The sequence below is a fragment of the Lissotriton helveticus genome, chromosome 7, assembly GCF_964261635.1.
Source record: "Lissotriton helveticus chromosome 7, aLisHel1.1, whole genome shotgun sequence".
Classification (NCBI taxonomy): Eukaryota; Metazoa; Chordata; class Amphibia; order Caudata; family Salamandridae; genus Lissotriton; species Lissotriton helveticus.
This window is the reverse complement of record NC_136068.1, coordinates 1,009,994,589-1,010,008,070: the sequence shown is the minus strand read 5'-3', so window position 1 is coordinate 1,010,008,070 and position 13,482 is coordinate 1,009,994,589. Positions and strand designations below refer to the sequence as shown.

Here is a 13,482-nt window from a genome sequence, read left to right as displayed (position 1 = left end):
TAGTTCCACTGGAACTGATTACTCGATCACTGAACGGTTTTCTTAAATGATACATGCCTGCTATTTCCCACCTCATAAGATACTGCTATGAATACCGCCTCTGTACCAAATTACCGCTTTATGCCTGGCATGTAGATGCATCATGTCCCATAATTGTTGATGATAATTGGACCTTACATGACCTGTGTTGCAAAATAATTGGTGACTTCAAACGTGAAACCCTCCACTCCATAGCTAAAGGAAGAATAATCTGTACCGTGAAACACAATTGTTTCACCCCTTACAACGTTTCAAACCCCTGTGTTCGTATCTTAAGAAAACCTACTTACAACTGTGGTGTATAAATACATAATTACAAATGTGGAAAACAACTAATAATACATACCCTGAAAATTACATTTGTCATCAATATTTACATTGTGCGGTCTGATATGTTGTATCGGGTTAAATCACTTCAGCTTTGTCTCTTTATTGTTGCTTATATGTAACTGCTTTCCAGCAATGCACTGGATCACACAGAATTCCTCTTTATTCACTCATTTACTTCTGTAGGGGTCTTCCCTAATGATGGAAACACAAATTTTAGAATATACAGTCAATACGGAGCCTTAAACCATGAATCGCCAAAAAGTACTGTGCACAATCATTTAGTTTTACAGAAAATTATGTAGGTCTTCTGTCGTATTGAGCCCGTTTGGATATTTACTATCAAGCTCCACTATATATTGTGTCTCCCTCCTTCTCAGGGTCTTCTCTCTATCTCCTCCTCTTCTTGGAGGCGCCACTGCGTCAATCACATAATAGGAGAGACAACTCAGATCATTGTTGTGTGTAGATCTGAAGTGGCGAGCCACGGGATATGAACTATCATTGTTCACTATTGCCCTTAGATGTTGTAATACATATATATATATATATATAATGGTAATCTGGTAATTTGGGGGAGAACAGATTATATAGAGGAAGCTATGAGGCAATTAACAGATCGGAATTGCTACTGTAAGAGTGGCCCAGTGTCTTTAAAAGCAACCTTCAACATATACCACAGCAAGTTACTAGCATGGAAAAGTGCGGGTTTGCTTACAATCGACAAATACAAATTTCTAAAAAATGACACACCAACAACCCCTGTCATTTATTTCATAACAAAACTACACAAGAATCCACTAAACACCCAGGTCGGCCCATAATATCTGCAAGAAACAGTCTGACAGTAAAACGTCGCAATATATTGACCATTTTTTACAGGAGCATGTCCAAAAATTGCCCTCCCATATAAAAGATAAAGGAGACTTTTTAGCCATAATCCAAGACTTTAAGTGGCAAAATGATTTCCTTCTAATAGCAATGGATATTACAGGACTTTATACAAGCATCAACCACAAGGATGGCATCAAGGCGGTCCAGCACTACCTCAGAAAACCGACTTGCCCCACGTGATCAGTACAGCAAAATACTCATAAACATGATTGACCTTTGCTTGAATAATAATATTTTTTATTTCAGAACACCCTATATCAACAGCTGCGGGGTGTAGCAATGAGGGCCAGCTTCTCCCCCAGCTATGCCTGTCCCCACATGGATTGATGGGAGGAGCTGGTCCTACAGAAAACCTATGAGACAGCATTACGAGATCATGTAAAAATGTGGTTGAGATTCATAGAGGGTTTTTTTGTTGATTGGTACGGAACCGTGCCTGAAGCAGAGAAATTCATAGAGGGTCTGAACAACAACAATATCAATTTGGAATTCACAGCCAACATTACTTCAGACACAGTGACGTTTTTAGATGTCCAGGTATACATCAAAGAAGGCAGAATAGAAACTAGGGCACATAGAAAACCCACGGCCGGCAACTCAGTGTTGCATGCAGCCAGTGCCCACCCACAACATCTTATACATAGTATCCCCTATGGGGAAATGATAAGTCTGAAAACAATCTGCAGCAACAAGCAAGCAAGGCCAGATTTTTGGAAAGGGGATACACTAGGAAATGCTTTGAGGCAGCTATTTCTAAAAGCCAGGCGCTACAGAGGGTCAGATCTACTCAAACTTACCCAACCCCAGATATCAACTCCGACACTAGTGGCAGTTCCAATCATTACTGATACATTAGGAGACACGTTCAGAATGATAATTGGGTTTAGCAGAGAACTAAAAGCAATCAACAAGATCGTTCAGAGAAACAGGGCAATAGTGTTGAGTGACCCAACAATAGGCCATTTGCTACCCACAAAATTAGCCATTACGTGCAGCAGAGCTCCGTCTATGAATGATGAGTTGGTGCAGAAAAATCCGGTCAGCAATAATTCCGGAACTTGGTTGGCCCAAAGAAAAGGGTTTTTCAAATGTAAGTCATGCAAGGCCTGCCAGTATGGCACTACCAGAACAGCATATACAACTCCATTCAGTTCACAAGAATACTCCATTGATAAAGCCCTGACTTGCAAAACTGAGTATGTTGTATATGTGCTCGGGTGCCCCTGTGGTCTCAAGTATGAGGGAAGTACCAGACTACAGGGGCACAAAAAGATATTGCAGCATATCAGAGCCATAAGAAACAAAGACAAAACATATCCAGTGGATTTTCGCTTCGGTGAACGGCACCAATCCGATCCTAATGATCCAAAATACTTTTTAATTGATGCCGTACAAGCCAGCAAAAGCGGCGGACACAGAGAGAAAGCCCTGCGCAGGTTAGAAACGCAGTACATTCTTACAGTAGATTCCAAACACCCTGGGGGATTAAACATCACAGAGGACTTATGTACATGTCTGTAACACACAATATATATTGGGAACGCTCGCTTCATTTACATTCTCTGAGTCAAGATAATTAGGTCTGGACTATCTGCAACCTAAAATGTAAAATAGGGAAGAAGCTGCTAATCTTCTTGACAAAACAGTCAAAAGCAATATGTTTTTTATACTATATCTATTGTTTTAGCTCTTTTAGCAATCTCAGACACTAAGGGGTAGGATTTTTTAACACTTACACTTTATCCTTTAAATTAAGCACTTATGCACTTTTGTAGCTGATGTTTACGGTAGACAACCATTTGATAAAACTGCTGACGCAAGTTCCCATTTGAAAAATGAAAATGAAATCATTAGAAACTACTGTTAAATCCAGTACTGTATTTTGCACAGTTTGCACATAATGTATTTTACAATTATATTTTTCATCATAGTTTTTAGCAAGCATAAGTTTCATGATATAATTATTTTTATTGTGAAGTCAGCTAATCTGTTGAGAGGCTGGATACTCAGCCAGAAATGGCATTTAAACCAGGAGTTAATCTTGCAGTCATGTTGATCACACAATGACAGGGCAGACAATCATTGAACAATCATTAAATCCAGTACTGTATTTTGCACAATTTGCACACATTGTATTTTACAAGGATGGGTTTTTACTACATGTTTTTTTCAAGCATTGTTTTACGATTGAATTATTTTATGGTAAAGCTAGCTAATCTGTTGATGGGCCAAAGATCTAGCCATGAACGATCTTTGAACCAAGGAGTAAATTATCAGTCATAAAGACCATATAATGACGATTCAGAAAAGGGGGTGGTGATGGACAGAGCATCTGAATTAAGCAGAACACTCATACCCAGTCAAAAGATCAGGGCCTGATCCATCACCGTTTTTTAGCTCACTGCACCATCCCAGTTCAGAACCTGGCTACATGCAAATTAGTCTGTCCCTGGCCCAGTATATCATGGGAACAGGGCAGACCAAACTACCAAGCCAATTCTTTACTGGAAAGGAAACAAGCTTCCGGGGACCGGTTTCTGGCATTACAGCCGTCTTCGGCCCGGCTTGCTTGAATCCTGATGGTGCAGTGAGCAAGGGACTCACATCTGAGCATACCCTTCCACGCTTGTGGTGGCCAAAACGATTCAGAAAAGGGGGTGGTGATGGACAGAGCATCTGAATTAAGCAGAACACTCATACCCAGTCAAAAGATCAGGGCCTGATCCATCACCGTTTTTTAGCTCACTGCACCATCCCAGTTCAGAACCTGGCTACATGCAAATTAGTCTGTCCCTGGCCCAGTGCATCATGGGAACAGGGCAGACCAAACTACCAAGCCAATTCTTTACTGGAAAGGAAACAAGCTTCCGGGGACCGGTTTCTGGCATTACAGCCGTCTTCGGCCCGGCTTGCTTGAATCCTGATGGTGCAGTGAGCAAGGGACTCACATCTGAGCATACCCTTCCACGCTTGTGGTGGCCAAAACGATTCAGAAAAGGGGGTGGTGATGGACAGAGCATCTGAATTAAGCAGAACACTCATACCCAGTCAAAAGATCAGGGCCTGATCCATCACCGTTTTTTAGCTCACTGCACCATCCCAGTTCAGAACCTGGCTACATGCAAATTAGTCTGTCCCTGGCCCAGTGCATCATGGTAACAGGGCAGACCAAACTACCAAGCCAATTCTTTACTGGAAAGGAAACAAGCTTCCGGGGACCGGTTTCTGGCATTACAGCCGTCTTCGGCCCGGCTTGCTTGAATCCTGATGGTGCAGTGAGCAAGGGACTCACATCTGAGCATACCCTTCCACGCTTGTGGTGGCCAAAACGATTCAGAAAAGGGGGTGGTGATGGACAGAGCATCTGAATTAAGCAGAACACTCATACCCAGTCAAAAGATCAGGGCCTGATCCATCACCGTTTTTTAGCTCACTGCACCATCCCAGTTCAGAACCTGGCTACATGCAAATTAGTCTGTCCCTGGCCCAGTGCATCATGGGAACAGGGCAGACCAAACTACCAAGCCAATTCTTTACTGGAAAGGAAACAAGCTTCCGGGGACCGGTTTCTGGCATTACAGCCGTCTTCGGCCCGGCTTGCTTGAATCCTGATGGTGCAGTGAGCAAGGGACTCACATCTGAGCATACCCTTCCACGCTTGTGGTGGCCAAAACGATTCAGAAAAGGGGGTGGTGATGGACAGAGCATCTGAATTAAGCAGAACACTCATACCCAGTCAAAAGATCAGTGCCTGATCCATCACCGTTTTTTTGCTCATATAATGACAGCGCCGTAAAACCATTAAATTGTGTTCTAATGACGTTAATTAATATACGCAATTTCAAAGGGTTTATGTTAAAGCAGAACACAAACGATATGTTGTCTATGTTTACAGCTGCATATGTCTCATTTGAAAGCACTTGTCACTTTAAATTAGGGTGAAAAAAACAAGATAAAAATCATTGGCCCACTGGGGCCCAGCGTTTCAAGGCCCACTGGGGCTGAAACGCGTTATGGCTGCCATGTACCTTGTGGAATAAAGAAAACTTTAAGCACTTACTTCGAGGTCCGTGCTCCATTTTTTCAACAAAGGAAACACCAGTGTTGGAGTTGGATGGAGTGCCTTGAAAAAAAAGTATATATATATATATATATATATATATATATATATATATATATATATATATATATATATATATATATATATATATATATATATATATATATATATATATATATATATATATATTGTTTTTTTACTGGTGGTCACCAGTAGGTAGTTATAGTTAGGAAATAAGATTAAAAAAAAGGTACACATTCACAAAAAAACAAATGTTACAAGGGCGTTATAGTTACAAATACCACTACAAAATCATAGAAATTCACTGAAAAAACGAAAGGTTACAGAGACGTTATAGTTAGGAAATTAAACATTTTTAAAACATAGAAATTCACTGAACACCAAAGGTTATAGAGACGTTATAGATAGGAATTCTTTTTTTTTTTTTAAACGTTGAATTCACTAAAAAGAACAAAGGTTACAGGGACGTTATAGTTAGGAAATCAAATTGAAAAAAAACTTAGAAATTCACTGAAAAAACTAAACCAAAGGTTACAGGAACGGTACAGTCTCCCTCAATATACTGCTTATGACCTCTCATATTACATTACTCATGACATGGTCAGTGACATCACTGATGACATGTCAAATGACATCATCCAGCAAAGTAAACTTCAATATACTTAATAATATACCATCTAAACTTTTTTAAAATAACAAGAAGACACAGATGAGGCATACAGCATAGAGCTTACTGTGACCTTATCAACTACTACACTCACTTATCGCGTTAGAGACCGTTATCAACAGATAGTCCTGTCTCTTCTGAACCACTGCTCTAAACTCTAATGACCAAAGAAAAACATCTAACCATAAAGGCGAGTCTGTTGCAAACCACAACAACGCTATTCACTATTCATGAACCTGCAAAGAGGTTTTAGTGCTTATGATTTACACAAACCACTACAACATACAGCCACTAGAGAGGTCTTAGTGTACCGGCCACTGTGTCACAAACCACTAAATTATTATCATTCTGGAGAAAGGTGTAAGCACAGAGGGGAGTTTGTTGTAAATGTCTACTACACTGAGCCATCAGCCTAGATAAAGGTCTTAGCAAACAGATGAAAGTATTGCAATCTACTGCTACAGTCATTCGTCACAAGGGGAGCGGTCTAAGGAAACTGGTCAGTATGTAATAAAACAGAACTATACTCAGCCATCACTGTAGAGTAAAGTCTGAATGAACATCTTAGACTGTCGCAAAGCACTACCATACATATACATCAGCAGAGAATATCTGTCAGTGTGAAGACGAGTTTACTAATAAATAGTACACTATTATAAAAGATGGGAATATAGATGAGATTACATATCTTGGAAATAGTATCACTCATTATTAGTAGAGAAAGATTAGTAATTTAAATTATACAGTAGATTAGTATATATCTTTAAGTCTCAGAAAAGTTTATAAAACACTTAATCTCACTGGATGATGTCATCAGTGATGCAATTTGAGACGTCATCAGTGATGTCACTGACCATGTTATGAGTGATGTAATATGTGAGGTCATAAGCAGTGCATTATGGGGGCGTAAGTTATAGTAAGCTCAGGTAAATATGCTGAATTTAGATGGTTTTGTGTGTGTAAAATCTCAGCCTAATTATAACATCCCTTTAACCATTTTTTTTGTTTCAGTTAATGCATATATGTCGATTGCCTAAACTGCCCTGAAGGAATATCAGTCCATTACGGGCAGGATACAGCCCTGTAGTTGCACTAGCCCAATACAGGTTGCCTTGTGTGGGCACCAGCCCTGAAGAGATATTAAGAACAGTATAGTAATGTGTACCTGCCCAGTATAGGTGCCAAGAACAGTGCAGCATGTGAAGCTCAGTACAGGTAGCAAAAACATAACATTATATACACCAGAAAGTATAAGCGACAACCAGAGCACAGTAAGGTGTACCAGCTGTGGAATATATGACAGCATAATGCATGCCATCACAATGCGTTACCTTTACATTGCAAACTTTTACCACGCAACTCCCTTTACAACGCATGTTTTTACAATGAATTTTGTTGTAATAGCATGATTATTAAAGGCATATGCGTGATTAAGGTAAGTTTGAAATATAAGTAAATATACGTATTTTACAGGTAAGTAGAAATGCTATATTTTATATATATATATATATATATATATATATATATACACACACACACATTCCCTTAAAATCCCAAAACCCTTACCCACCCCAAACCCTAATATTACCCTGCCACCCCAAAACCCATACCCACCCTGAACCCAAAAATGAACCGATATATACTTACCTTATACTTGCATGTAAAACACATACACCTTTACCATTCATACCTTTACAACAAAATTTGTGGTAAAGGCACATGCGTTGTAATGGCATACTTTGTGATGGCAGTGCGTTGTAATAGAACTTGCTTTGTAATAGCATGGTATCTAATAGCATGCATTGTAATGGATTTGTTGTAAAGGATGTTTCCCCCAGCTGAGTAGATATGGGATGCTCAGCACAGTAATATGTTATAATCCAGTACAGGTGGCAAGCAGAGCCCTGTGATACATATCGTCCCAGAACAGGCAGCAAAAAAGACCAGTAATGTATATCTCCCAACTGAAGGGGAAACAAGCAACCCAGTGTATAAATAAATTAGCTGTCGGACCCCATTCTCGGGGCCACAGGGGCAGATAGGGGTAATTTGGCCACAACTGTGGTGGTTGAGGTCATTGGCCACTGGTGCCCTGGGGTCAATCTTACTATAATTCTGCAAACTAGGCCAAGCAAAACTCTTTCTGCACTTGATATTCATGGTACCGATGGCAAGCAGTCACAGGTTTCACTGGGAGGTAGCATTCGGAGCACAAGCGAAAAACTCAACAACCAACCAACAGATCAAATCAAATGCCCAGCGCTTGTGTTTTTGAATATAAAGCACTTTTAATTACACAGTAGTACTGAATATTACACAGTTCAATTGCGGGAACCCCTGATCACAATTTTCTTGTGGGCGCTACATCTCTTTCTTCCTCTGTGTGGTTTCTCCCTCCTAGGTGACCCTATCTAGGATTGTCCCTCAGCATGCTTTGGTGAAAGAATGAATAAGAGTCAGGTGCAGATGACATTTCCCCAAAAGTCGAATGTGTAATCAGTTCACTGCTCAGTCTTCTTTTACCCCTGCTGTCGTAGCGGGCAAAACAAGTCTTACGTCCTTGTGCTCATCTCCATGTGTTTGAAGCAGCTCAGTCCAGATGTAGGCGTTAGCCCATGGTAATCTTATGTGGCCTTCACAGCGGCTGCTGAGGAGGTCTGCCATGATTCACATCTTCACCAAACACAGCAGTCCTACAGTGATGGTTGCCGCCTGGTGGGCATGGGCTCTGGTGCTACTGGTCAGATGCCTTTGGAAGTCATAACCAGCTTGTGGGCTAACATGGATGCAAGGCAAGGCAGTTGCAGCCTGATCCAGGTGTATCACACAGCCAGGCAGCTGCAGCCCACCGGTGACTATATACTCAGCACAGCATTTACATACATTACCTAGGCTGAAACACATGGCGAGGCAGCTGTAGCCAACCTCATGCAACGCACATGGCAGGCAGCTGCAGGCCTAACTCGGGCTGGTACATACAGCAGGCAGTTGCAGCCCTGAACCGGGCAAATACACATGCACGGTAGACACAGCCTGCCTGGGGACGATGTACGGATGTACATAGCTTTTCGTGTTTCTCACCTGGAACCTCAGAAAGAGACTGGGAGACCCTCTTTAGCATGGGTCACTTCTGGCTTCACACTCTCAGGCAGTCTGCTTCTATGTGTTTTCCTTAGGCCAGTACGTGTGGGGTTTTGCCTCTTGGACAGTCTATCCCCTTGCATGTCCAAGCAGACTTCTTCCCTTTTTGAGCAGGCAGACAGGCTTCTAAGCACTTGGCAAACTATCAGCATCTTCACAAGAAAGTGCAGAAATCTGGTGATGTTCTCTCACCACTGGGTGTCAGACAGACACCAGTCCTGGTACTCATCAGTCCTTCGAGTACTCTGTGAAGACATCTCTTCCTTCATGAAGAACATGGAACTAGAACCAAAAGTCATTGCTTGGGTTCCACGTTTATACACGTTTGTTTCATAATGGGATGTCAGCCTACTGTCTCAAACTTCAGAATCTGCTTGGAGTGGTTCTCTTTCAAGTGTCCTTCTGATGCTCAGGAAGAAATAACCAGCAGCTCTTTACTAACAAAGGGTGATATTAACAAGCCCCTATCGCCACAGAAACTTCACTTTTTATGAGGTTCCTGTGGTGATATACTCTTCTTATTTACAAGATGGTGTTAAGCCACTTAACATGGTTTAATGCCGACTAGTGAATAAGACCCCCTTTCAAGCTACCCTTTTTTCCCCCCCATTATTTTAGTTCAGGAAACACAGTGCATTACTAGTATGCATTGTTCAACATGACATGGTTTAGGTTGTAATCTTGACATTGCTTACATTCTAACACCGTATCAGATAAGATACCTTTTCGTTATACTGATTCATAACATCACAGGCTAGTGTATGCACTTATCCCTCTATCCGCTCCTATCGCTTATTCAGTTTATTCTGTTGCAAAGTCCCTTTTGCCAGTTCACATCCTTGACGTCTGGCTCGCTTGCTGTCCCTCGACTTCCCCCGTCTCCTTTCCCACCAGATATGCCTGAAAAGGGGACCAGTCATTTCTGAGAAAACGACTAGCATGTGGCAACAATTTGTTATAGATATACAAATGTGTGTTGCTATACACCATGTCAAACTCCCATTCTTGTAGTGTAGGAGCTGGGCCTTTCGCCCACCTCATTTCTATGTGACGTTTGGCCAGTAACATTCCAATTGCCACCAGCTTTCTGTTGCTTGTGCCGATTTCTTTGTCGTACCCTAGCAGTGCAAGCATGGGATCAATCTCCAGTGTAGTGCCAGTAATGATGCTCAGTTCAACGAAAATGTTTCTCCAATATCTTGCAGTCCCCGGGGAAAACCATGCTACATGTATGAAATCGGTACAAAAGGGGGTGGTGATGGACGGAGCATCTGAACCAATCAAACACTCACACCCAGTCAAAAGATCTGGGTTTGATCCATCACCGTTCTTTAGCCCACTCTGCCACCCCAGTTCAGAAATGGCTATATGCAAATCAGTCTGACCCTGTGCCTCATGGGAACAGTCCAGCCCGAACTGCCAAGCCATGCCTTCCCTGGACCGGAAACAAGCTTCCGAGGACCGGTTTCTGGCATTCCAGCCGTCTTCAGCCCGGCTTGCTTGAATCCAGTGGCAAAGTGAGCAAGGGACTCACGTCTGAGCATACCCTGCCAACTTATGCCGGGCTGAAGACGGCTGGAATGCCAGAAACCGGTCCTCGGAAGCTTGTTCTTGCCCTGGAGATCCACCTATGGTGCCTACCATTTATTAAATTGTGGGCAGGGCCACTAGGTGGACAGTGTATAGATTTGTTTGTTTAACCATTCTCATTGCCTTGGCAATGCCCTGTAACCCAAACAAACAGTACCTCAGTTTTTTTGCAACCAGTCCATGCCTCGTCACAATGTCCCGTATTTCTCTTCGTGCTCTTCCCGACCTGGGGCAGGATACTTGACTGGTCATACATTTGGCAATACTGTTATTGTTCTTCTTCCGCTGGTGTTATCTCATCTTCTGCGCTGACCCTGCGTGGTGAGGTCACTTGCTGCCTGATTCTATCCTTTGTTTGAGAAAGTGGAACACTTGTTTCGGGTCCATAAAGTAGTGTGCCTTTCCCTCCGCCTGGACGCCTGCACACCCAGTTTGGCTGGCGCCATCATGCTATACTACAGGTGGAGTTTGTAGAGTTTCCTCTTGACCGGAAAAAACAGCCTCCTTGCTTCCTGCACCTGTTGAGTAAAATGTGAGAACACTGACAATTCCATCCCCTTTTTACTTCAATGTCTGTAATTCCCTAGCTTTGTGAAGAGCAGCATCCCAGTCGCGATAGTTGAGAATCCTTGTCACTATGGGCCATGGAGGTGCTCCCGGGACCGGCCTTGGAGCCAGTGATCCGTGCGCCGCTTCACCACGAAAAGCTCAGTGAACATGTCCCTACCAAGGATCGTGATCAATAGGGTCTCCACGAATAATTCTATATTGTCTATACGCGTTGTCTCAGAGACTCCTATGATACGCAAATTCTTCCTCCTGTTACGTGCTTCTAAGTCTTCGGTTTTGGCTCTCAGTAATTGTATCATTTTAGCCATCTGCTTTTGCTCTGCGGAGTCTGCCGCTATGATGTCTTCAGGATCAGAGACCCAGTTTTTGACCGAGTCTTGTCTCGCTGCATGTTTATCAAGTCTCTCCGCCATCCTATCCATGCGGAAGGTCAGTGTGTTGATTTTACCGTCAATCTTCGTGAGGCTTTGCTGCATGGCTACAAGTATCTGCTTCCGGTCTGCATCTAGGGTTTGTTCTGCCTCCTCAACTTCCGGTTCCATGCTGCTGTGATCTGGTTCTTTGGACCTGGGGGTCTTTCGTGCTCCGAAGTGCAGCTTGGGCTGCGTTTTGTCCATCTTCCCCATGGCGCCAGTTGTTTCTATAGCCTGAATTCTCTTTCCAAACCAAATGGTCGCCGCGCAGACCCCTGTGTCGCACATTGTGATTGCAAAGGATATTTGGGAACCCGCCACAAGGTCCCAGATGGCGCGGTGCACCAGGCCCCCCACAGCATAAGATCTTAATGTGCACACTCGAAGTCCATGACACTGTGCCTGCCTCTTGAGGTTTCTATGCTCTGCACACCACTTCTAGTGTTCACTCAGATGGTGGTGTATGAATCACCATGTGCAATCTTTGGGATGCACTTTTCTCTGGATGCCTCCTGATTGCAACTGTAACCATGGCCCTTTAGGTGCTCCTGTCACGAGGGGGGCTCTCGAGCAATATCATAAGTTGTGTTCATGAGCACCGGTTTGACTGTTGCGCCACCACGTGCATCCCCAAGAGTGCCTGCAATCCTTAGTGCTCCCTCATAGGCGTATCTGGGTTGTGTTTCACGCTGTATCTCATTGCCTTACCGGAGCCTCCTTTGTTGAGAATTGAAGACAGCCCTTTGTCTATAGTGTGTGGCCCTGTAATCTGTCTACTGTGAGCTTCTGTTGCACCAGGGCTCATGCGGCCCTGCACTGCGCCAGGCCACTCTCAACACCTCCCGCGAGAAATGGGATCTTACTTGGACTGCCAGCCAAATGGGTCCCACGTTGCTCTGTGCATCGCGGTCAATTTCTGATGACCGCGTTGGTATCATGCAGTGGCAGCCTAATGTACAACTGACACCTGGAGCGCGTTGTTTATGGTCGTACCACGCTCACCCAGAGTCACCGCTCTGGGCTATTGCCCTTGGTCATGTCCATGTCCCCAGGGCTGTTTGGACGCTCAGGTCTCTGGGTTGTTAATGTCGTTAGGAGACGTTACGGTCGGAGGGGGCCCAGCCTCAGCGCCTTGCTAAGCGACGTAGCCCCCTCTCGCCTCTCCTCTCGCCACGGCTCATTTCACTTCTGAGTGGGGCAAAGAACGTTTGAATGGCGCCGCGTTCTGTTTCCCAGCCGCCGTTTTAGCCAAAGGGGGGGATCTCTGTGAAGTGAGTGATTTCTCTTGCTTCGGGGATGCAGCTCCGGGATCCAACTCCAGGTTCCCTACGTTGGGTTGCCTATAAGGCAGTTCTGAGCTTATTTCATTTTGTTTGGAGCAGTGGGTGACAGGATTTTGCTGATACGGCAGTCGGCTGGCTGGAGCTCTACTTTGTTGCAGCCATCTTGGAGCCAGGCAAGCTCAGCCCCCTTTCACGCTACACCTAGTATGAAAGGGACATGCAAAGGGCATTGTGGTGGTGTAAGTAGGAGGCTGAGCCAACATTAAGACCAGAGGAAACCTGGCCTTAACATGGCAGAAAGAGGATAAATGCTTAATTTCTCCTCCTTTTGTTGTTTCTATGTGTGCTGCATTGTGCAGCACCCATAGAAACAGCAAATCGTCATGAATGATTGCGTCCCTTCCTGCACATAAACAATCATTTACAAAAATGACGATTTGCATCTTCTATGTGTGCTGCACAACGCAGCACACATAA

At 43.5% G+C, this 13,482-nt stretch overlaps 1 protein-coding gene across 6 annotated transcripts in view; it reads left to right on the top strand.

Moving 5' to 3' along the window:
- The window catches only part of FAXDC2 (fatty acid hydroxylase domain containing 2), a 180,453-nt gene that overhangs the window by 141,348 nt on the left and 25,623 nt on the right, over window positions 1-13,482 (top strand). The window lies entirely within an intron of this gene.